This window comes from Falco punctatus, assembly GCF_963210335.1.
Source record: "Falco punctatus genome assembly, chromosome: 10".
NCBI lineage: Eukaryota > Metazoa > Chordata > Aves > Falconiformes > Falconidae > Falco > Falco punctatus.
The window spans coordinates 40168273-40177392 of record NC_137590.1 but is presented as its reverse complement, the minus strand read 5'-3'; the positions used below and the strand labels follow the sequence as shown (position 1 = coordinate 40177392).

General features: G+C 43.2%; 1 long non-coding RNA gene across 1 annotated transcript; it reads right to left on the bottom strand.

The window, feature by feature from the left end:
- Positions 1-1391: 1391 nt before the first annotated feature.
- LOC308070788 lies at positions 1392-6856 on the bottom strand. The gene is made up of 3 exons (XR_013930856.1): positions 5853-6856; positions 2969-3257; positions 1392-1430 (listed from the first exon to the last, which is right to left on the bottom strand). It is a non-coding gene; the product is annotated as an uncharacterized lncRNA (long non-coding RNA).
- Positions 6857-9120: the final 2264 nt, after the last annotated feature.

The window sequence follows — 9120 nt, the reverse complement described above, 5'->3', positions numbered from 1 at the left end:
ATAACCCATAACTTGTAATCTGACCAAGAGCAGGTCTGATGATGTCATATGCTAATCAAACACCTTTCACACTGCAGTAACAGATGCACTCCTTTCCCAAGGGACAAATCTGGTATAAGTTCAGATTTTATTCTATTTTTGTCATATAACCATTCTTTTATACCAGCCTGTAGGTTCAAAGTTATGAACAGAAAGAACAGGGCAAGCTAAGCACTCGCACAGGTCTCATACACATAAGAAATCTTTAATTTAAAAAAAAAAATCATCTAAAAATCCACATTTTCAATTGCATTGGCTTAGGGACTGCCTCCTTCAATGTGTGTGGCAGGGGGCAGTGGCGGAACGGGTCACAAAGTTCAGTCACCTAACACAAGGCAGCCCTTCTCCTCACAAGGCAGATTCCTCAATGTGCAATTTTCCCATTTTACCGATTACAATGGGGTTGCCCTACCACCATGAGTTCAGGACATTTCCCTGTGGGTTCATTTGATGCTCAATTAAATCTTCAGCAAGTACAAGCAGCCAAGCATGACAAAAAGTAAGCTAAGGTACTGTCTGCCATACAGAATTGGTTCCAAGGCTGCCTGCAGGAACTGCAAAAATCTCACGATCACTGAACAAGCACGCTGGAGACCCTACGGGAAAGTGTTGACCCTCCATGAAACTCTCTTGCTGTCAAGACAAGGACCTTTTTCTATACAGTATCTCTATTAGAATTCAGGCTACATGCGGCGAATGAAGAGACGGGCCGCAGCTTGATGCAAGCAAATGTCAATTTATTGTACAGAAGCACGAGTTTCTATACACTTTCAGAAGCTGCGCGTTTGAAACAGATTGGTTCTTGAAGCTAAGCCTTGCATACTAGGCAATCCCTGATTGGTGGTTAGCTGCCATCAATTAACAGCAAGGTGTTACCTTTCCTTGGTGCCATCCTTGGCGCCATCCGTCTCCCACCCCCCTGTGCTCTGTAAACATGCCTCATCATGTTAATCGTTGTCCAGACAAGCTCGAGCACATTCCCCTCAGCTAACTGATTGCCACGCATGGTCCTAGTTTCCAGCCCGCTCCTGCAGCTACACCCTACTCATTCTGGCAAGTTAGCTTTCATAGAAACCCTGAGATCTTACACCGCCACATGACAGTTTTAGTCTTGTTCTCTAATTACAGGGAATCCTCAGCGAATCAGAACACTACTTAAAGCAAAATTCTGGGTCTCTTTCATGCAAGTCAAATACCTAAGCCATGTCAGTTGAGAGGTTACTTTTAGAAGATTAAAGATAAGCATGGTACTCACACTTCTGAAATTTCTCCCAGTAGTTCCATCAATTTAGCAGCCAAACCCAGCTGTTGAAATTCCGGTGCGACAGAGAGAGCAGCAACATGTCCGTGCCACTCTTCCCCAGCCACAGAGCCTTCCGCTTTACCCAGTACTGCGAACGTACAGAGCATCAGAGCAGTAAGGAGCACCTTGGGAATAATGCACCACACGCAGCCACACGACTTTACAAAAAACCAAGCAGTCTACAAACAAACATTGCGATGATTGTGGTAAAGGCTTAAGCAGCGATTCTATGCTATTACTCAGTGATTCAGCAGCCACTAAGTTTCATTTTGACACAGTATTACAGTTTTTTCTTCAATAGTATAAATAAATAAATTGATCTCCACAAATTCATTGTTTGAGGTGTGACTTCCAAATGCAAGTTTTAAGCAATTCTCTTGAGTCTTTAACTGAGCGGAATTCACAACCGAAGGAATGGAGGGCTAGAAGCCCAAAAGTCACTCGCCATCCCAGCAATTACTGAAGGCTTTTTTTGACTATGGGGCAATAGAGCTTGGGACGCTTTGCCAATGTGGCAAGAGAAAGCAAAGGCCCTGGAAACACTGGACGTTTAGGGAAAAATAAAAAATAAAAGCAGGGATGGGTGTGTGTTCTTCATAGTTCCTCTCCTTTCTACACAGAGCCAAGCTCCTGTTAGCTCGTTAATGAATATGCAGACTTCCACAGGGCACTGCTAAATAAGCAACTGATGTGGTGGGTACAGAGAAACCTTCCGTACAGCAAACGCTTTAAGCTTTACTGTTAAACACTTCATTTCCTGGGTCCCTACAAAGACTCCCATTCTGTGCCCACCTTCTCAAACCCCCCAAAAGAAGGGGAATAAAAACAACTGGAAGGAACAAATACATATATATATATACACACACACGTAAAAACACGGCGAATCTCTGTAATTAAAAAAATTAGGAAAGGATGCAATCATCCAAGTAATGAGGAGTTAACTGATGCGCTGCATTGGACAGTCTTGTCAAACTCATGCTGGTGAAACTAAGCTCATACCAGTTGGTTTACTGAAACACTTGTCATTTTGATTCAAGTATATGTATGCTAAGACATTTGGCTATAGAGTGAGTGCAAGAAAATACATTTTTGCACACTACAGCAAGAGACCTGCAAAGGGCCACGGTATAATATGCTTCAAAAGAGTCTGTGGTACAAGAAATTCAGCCTCATGGGCTGCTGGCTCAAACACACTGGTGGAACACTGTATAACTGGCCATACGCACGGTTTACACGGAGTGTTGTATGCAATGCACATGTTTAACTAGGTATTTATGGTTTAAGACCTTTTTTAGCTCCTAAGGCAGGCAGCCAGCAAAGATGTTTTCAAGAGTTAACAAGGAACAGAAATTAAAGGAGTTGCTGGTTTTAAGAAGCTGACTCATCATTGTTTTGAAAAATGGCACCATATGGATCACTGTTAATGCGCCTGTAGACAAAGCGAAAGACCTTGGGTTGCGGGCGGCTGTGCAGCTCTGTCTGAATCTTCTGAGGGTAGGTATCTTCTGTCAGTTGCTGCCGGGTGTCATCAACAAAAAGAAACAGGCTATAGTCTTCTGGATTCTCCACTCTAAACTTTTCAGCACAAAGCTGACATACATCTGCGGTAGTGATGTAGGGTCTTACTAGTAAGGTCTTTCCTGTACACGCACTGTTAACTTCCTGGAATGCAACACGAAGGTAGTTCTGTAGAATGAGAAAACAGACATCAGAAACAAAACCTCCAAACCTCATCCTCTGAAAACAGGAAGCTCAGCAACAAACAGCAATCCTCTCTATGTTCTAGTTGTGAAACGCACACCAGTGATTCCTGTACATTACAGCCACCTTGTGAATTGACGTTGGTGATAAGACTGTGGCAGGCATAACAAATTCATAAGTTGACATCCTCCTTTCCTTGGCTCACATTCTAACCCTGCAATTACAAACGAACAGATAGCAGTCTTAAAGCCCCATTGAAAACATCAGTGGTTTTAACGGGACTGGGTGTTTGGCCTTACTAGGAAACTAAATGCTGTGAAGCAAAATAAACATCAGAGGCTGTAGGACAAGGCCTCAAGAACAAGAGTCCAAGTACTGTTAGCTTGATGAATAAGACTTGTAGGGCACAAGCCCTGGGAACCAAGGAACAAGCTAACTGCAGACCCCTGAGCCGCTACAGCTGAGGAGGCAGCAAGACGGACAGAGAAACAAGTAGCCGGATAAGGGAACGGATGGCGCCGATATGTAACTTTGTTAATCAAGAAAGCCGCCTAGAAAGAAACTCCCTAACTTTGGAATAGAAATTGTTGCTATGATAAGGTAAACTTCCTATTGTTTAAACGGTGTGTCTTAAATGTCAACCAATTGGTGTGTAATATGTAGAAGGTAGAAACGTATATAATTGTAAGAAAATCACTAATAAACTGACATCTTGCTTGCATCAAGCTGTGTCCCGTCTCCTCATTCGCCACAAATTGGTGACCCTGACATGATCCAGTGAAGGATCCAACGTGGAGGGGCTCTTGAATCGCCTGAGCGACTTGCAGCGAATCCCACAGAACTCTGAATGAACCGCTGAAGTGGGAGCCGGCCGGCCTGAAATCCCTCCGGAGTTGAGAGGTGAGCTGTGGGAAATGCGTAATGGCGAATCAGGCTTCGTCCCCAGAAAGAGACGTTTATGAGCTTATGAAAAGTCTCCCTAACAAACATGAGAAAAGTATTTCTGGGCATGACCTTAAAGCAATGCTCAAGTGGGTGCAAGTAGATATGCCCGCAGTGACTGCATCTACAATTTTTGCACGGGAACTTCAGAACAACACAGGGGTGAAATTGTGGGATTCTGCGACAAAAGGCAATACTGAGTCCCACCGTCTGCTCTCTTCATGGAGAGTTATTTTTGAAACTATGAAAGCACAAGAAGAAAAGGCAGAGGAAGGAGAGGAAGAGGAGTCGCATGCTCTTTACCAGCCTCTAAGTCACAGTGCTCTAAACCCCTGGGTGTCAATGCAGTTGAGTATCCGTCAGAGGAAGATCCCTTTGACCCAGGACTGGCAGACCCTGAAAAAGGACCTGATTTATACTCTCCTGATCCACACGATCTGTGGGCAAAAATAAAGAAACAAGCTTTAAGGGAGGTGGATTTAGAAATGGCTAAGACTATAGTTGCTCCGGTCTTGTACACTCAGGGTCGGGCAGGGGGACCACCTCTTTCTTTTTCGGTTGTTAGGGAACTGCGCCGCAAGAGGCAGCATGCCCAAGAGATGATGCTGCAACTGCTGGTCAATACTATTGAAGAGAAGCTTCACACAATATGTTCATCATAAGGAAAAAGAAAAAAACCCAACCCTCTGCCAGCAACACACAAGGGTGTTGATCCAGAGGTTGCTGCACGATAAACCATTCACACTCTTTATGCTGCAGCATGCAAAAGGCAATCCATTTTCATGCAGGACATTTTCATCACATTAACCGATGGCAACTTAGTGTCTGAGCCTGATGTAACCAAATTTCATCTAACAGGCTTAGAGGGAGGCAGAAAGAAAATTTACTCTGCAACATTAAAGTAAAACCGTATGATCACGAGGCAAAAGCTGGATCTTTTTTCTCTGCTGAAATTCACACATGTGCACAACTGATAACATAGATTAATTCTAAACAAGCCCTACAAGGAAACGCAGTTCTATCTTTCAAAAAGTATTTAAAAAGTAAAATAAAAAGCAACTGGAAAAAAACACACCCAACCACAAAACACTTTTGGACACATGAGCAAAGCAGCCTGCCATCACGTGCTTTTTTGCAAAAAACTAACTGCAATTAGAAACTAAAAGCAGTAAAATGAAAGGAGATGGAAAAAATGACAGTAAGAAAGACCTGTTTATTTACTGAGCTGATACTTACGTTTGTACGCTGAATAAATTAAGCATGCTAAATCACAATGGCAAAAATTCACGTTTCCTAAGAACAAGCTGTTAAAAGCTAAGACTGAGAAGAATGCTCATATGACTTCAGTTCCAAAGAGCACTCTGGGTTTTTAATAAACTTTTGATAGCTTGCAGACTGAAACACTGGAACTTTGCAACAGCTTTTAAACCATTAGGACTGAGCAGAACTAATCCATTTTTGTTAGCCGGTGTGAAGAAAAAATAAATAAAAAAAATCAAATCAGCTCTAAATAAGGCAAAGCACGCTACAGTTTCAATTTCTAACGTAGCTAACACAGAGAAGACCTGTTTTTCGATGCTTCTAGATGGACAGGATTGCTTCAAGGAGAGGCTGAGGTTTGTGCAAATGCCTGTAACTCATATAGTAAGTATCAAAATTCTTTATGCAGTATCAGCAAGTTGTATTTCATCATCATCAAAATACCGGATTTTTTGCTTTTCCATCCTTTTGAGGGAGGGAGGATGAAGGCCTTTCCAGGACCCAAAAGCTGGTGGTAAGGCTGTGAGACAGCACCACAGACATGTAGTGACCACATCCTGGTTCAATGTGGGAAAGATGAGTTGAGCTGAAGCTGTGTTACACATACCTTGTAGGGAAGGTGCTTCATGTCAGGACTGCAGATGTGGAGAAGGGAGATGGAAAACTGGCATTCTGGGCAGGCAGCAAAGTGCTTGAATTTGTGCCAAGCATAGCCTGGAAGCGGAGCGACCTTACTGATTTGAGGCTCTCTTTCAAAGAGTCAAAGGAGCAGCCCTGGACACAGCTGGTGCCAGCTCTTCCTGTGCTCCCCTGCATCTTCCAGCATCCAGCACGGCGTCCAGCTGTACAGGTAGCTTGGCTGAAGTTCAGTTGCTGAGGAAGAGAAGGTGAAACTGAATACAAGATCCTGCTGAAAAAAATCTTCTGTCATTTAGTCATCCAGCAGAAATACAAAGGTGATTAATTTTCCTATTAAGCGTAATATTTTGCTAGAAAGAACAAAGACTCAAGGTACTTGAATGTGACACCTAACTACAGGTAAGCAGAATATAAAATGGATCCCAGTAAGATGGACTAGCTTTGTGCGCTTGCCACAGTTTGGAATTTCTGTTTGTCAGTTCTCCTGTTCCTAAGAGAGGCATATTGTGGGAGACTGCTGCTTTTCCCAGCTCCTTCCTGTTCAGTGATGTGCTGTGGTTGTTTGCATGGACACTGATAAAGCAGAAGGAGCCGCAAGTGAAAGGTTTAATTACCTCCTGATGACCCCATACCTTCATTTATCAAGCTCTTAGCTACATCATAACTCATTGACGGTTGTTGTTAGCCTCTCCAGCAGCTTTGCACTGTGGTATGGACTGTAAACAACCAGACACAAAGGAGTAAATCCCTTCTTCTCGATTCCAACATCCTCCTTGCTTCAGTTCGCAAACTGATGCATCTGGACAGACAGCAGCACGCCTATCTATGTAACAATCTTTTCCTATATGAAAGGCATGCAGACTTGGTTTTAAAAGATGAAGTAATCCCGACTGTTTTGTTATTCTTCAGTTGGAGTTACTGCCCTACTCTGAAAGAGCAGTAAGAAATGGGAGGGGGGAGAAAAAAACCCCACAAAACAAACTACAAACATGAAGACATCCACAATACAGAACTCTACAACTTGCTTAAACTTTCAAATTGTAGGCAAGCTTTTCTGCCAAGTCTCCTCTCTATTACCCACGGTAAGCCACCAATCGCTACTGGGGAGTTGTGATGATTTATACCACTGGAAATCTGGGTTTGTTCTTTTTAACAGCAAAGCGTACAAAGAAGCTGAATCGAAAATACAATTTGGTCTGTCCTCGCTCTGCACGACTTAAATACAAAGGACAGTGGGAAAGCTCCATTATTTAGTGTTTCCTTTATACCATCATAACCACACTCTGCTATGAAGTGGAAGGACTTTGAAACAGAGGCAAATTTGCCAGCCATCTTCTCAGCACTGCTTCACACCACTTGTGGCCCCAAGGAAATCATTATGAATCATACTTCTCAAATGGAGATTTCCAACAAAACAACCATCCCCTGGGCTTTTTTTCTCTTCAGCCTAAAGCTCTACCTGAAAATCATCAACTGAAGGCATTGTTCTGTTAGTTGTCCTCCTCTTGTGCCATTGCCGGAGAGTATCTCTAGCTTCTGGGCAGCCTGGTCTTCCTGGAAGTTCTTGATCAGCAAAAGTGCTCCATAAGCACTTGCCAAGGAATATCCTCCTGTGAAGGACAGCAGGGGAAGAACAATTCACAGTGGTTGCAAACACCACGCCAGTTCCAACGGGTCACAGTCAAAAGTACAAACTATTTCTGTTTTTTTTTTTTTTAATAAACAGACGCACACATACACGAAAGTCACTGCATTCTATGGCCAAAATATTTATACGTAAAGAAAAACAGCTTACTTGCCTGCAAAATACTGGACAGTGTGTTCTCAGCTGCTAAGAGCCGTGCAGTGGTTGCCTGGGCTCCATATTATCAAAGTGGTGCAACAGTATCCATCTCTGGGTCCGCTAGCGCTGGGGGTGGCCGGTTATTTAAATGACCAGTGTCGCTCCTTTACTCCTGAGTGTTTTTACAAAGGTGGAACATGAGTTTTCTTCTAAACAGTTTCCAAACAGCGATTTGTTTTCTTCCTGGGCTTCAAGCGGGGATCAAACAAACACAGCTGTTTAAACGACATAAAAGACCATCTACCACTGTTCAGGAACTTAAAAGTGACCCCCTTAGTGGCAACAAAGCAATGACCGAGCGTGTGATTTGTACCTGGAAGCATCCCAAAGGTTTTGCTTTTGTTTTTAAAAGGCAGGCTGTGTTTGTTCACCTATGTCCAACACTACATCCAACTAGTTCAGGAGGCAGCGTGTACAGCTCTCCAGACTTCACCTTTATTACATGAGTGGAGAACAAAGTACAGCCACAACAGAGTTGCCGATGTACAAAAGGAGCTGCAGGTCACAAAGGAAAAGGACTCTCAGCAGGAGGCAACAGTCCTCAGCAACCAGGAGAAACAGAAGACAGGCTATCATATATTTCTCTTGCTCTTTAAGTAAACTATTTGAGTGGGAGCGTTCAATTAAGAGGCAGCGCGGTCTATTTGTGGAGTCATTCAGAGATGCAGTCTATGCTCACAGTAGTGCTTTCTGTATTACCGACAGCATCCTCTCACTTTCAGCTCTGTGACGAGTTCAATACGTGGAAGACACGCAAGACCCACCAGACAAACTGGAAAATACATTTACATTTGTACCGCACAACCCCAAAGCACTAAACAATTTTTCCTGCACCGTACAGTTTAACTAGTGCACAGACAGGGCCAGCCAATAGATGAATGACTTTTGCTACATTAAAAACGACACGACTTAACAGCCCAGTAAATATTTCTGCCTTTCAAGCGTGTTAATGATCTCCAGCTTCACATCTCAAGTATTTTCTGTCCTAAGATTCCTGAACAATGCACCCTGCACACAAAGCAGGGAACAGACTAGTACTGAACCGGAGGAAACCCGACACAGTTCTGTCATGCATATCGGCATGTAAAAGGATACAGCAATTTCAGCAACCCAGGAGATAGCAGAAATGGGACGTATACACATATACTTAACTCACAGCTGAGCTTGGTCACAAGAACCTTTGAAACTTCCTCATAAACTGATAGATTCTGGGGCCTACCAAGGGCTGGCAGAATACCTCTTTGTTAAAACCACCACCGTGAAAACAAAGGAGGGAGATTTCCTTGCCTCTAGCAGACTTCAGCCATTGTTCAAGAGTGCCTTAAGAAACATATTCCTAGGCCTCATAAAAATACTCTGTGAGAAGCAAGTATCGGGCATAAACCAGGATCAT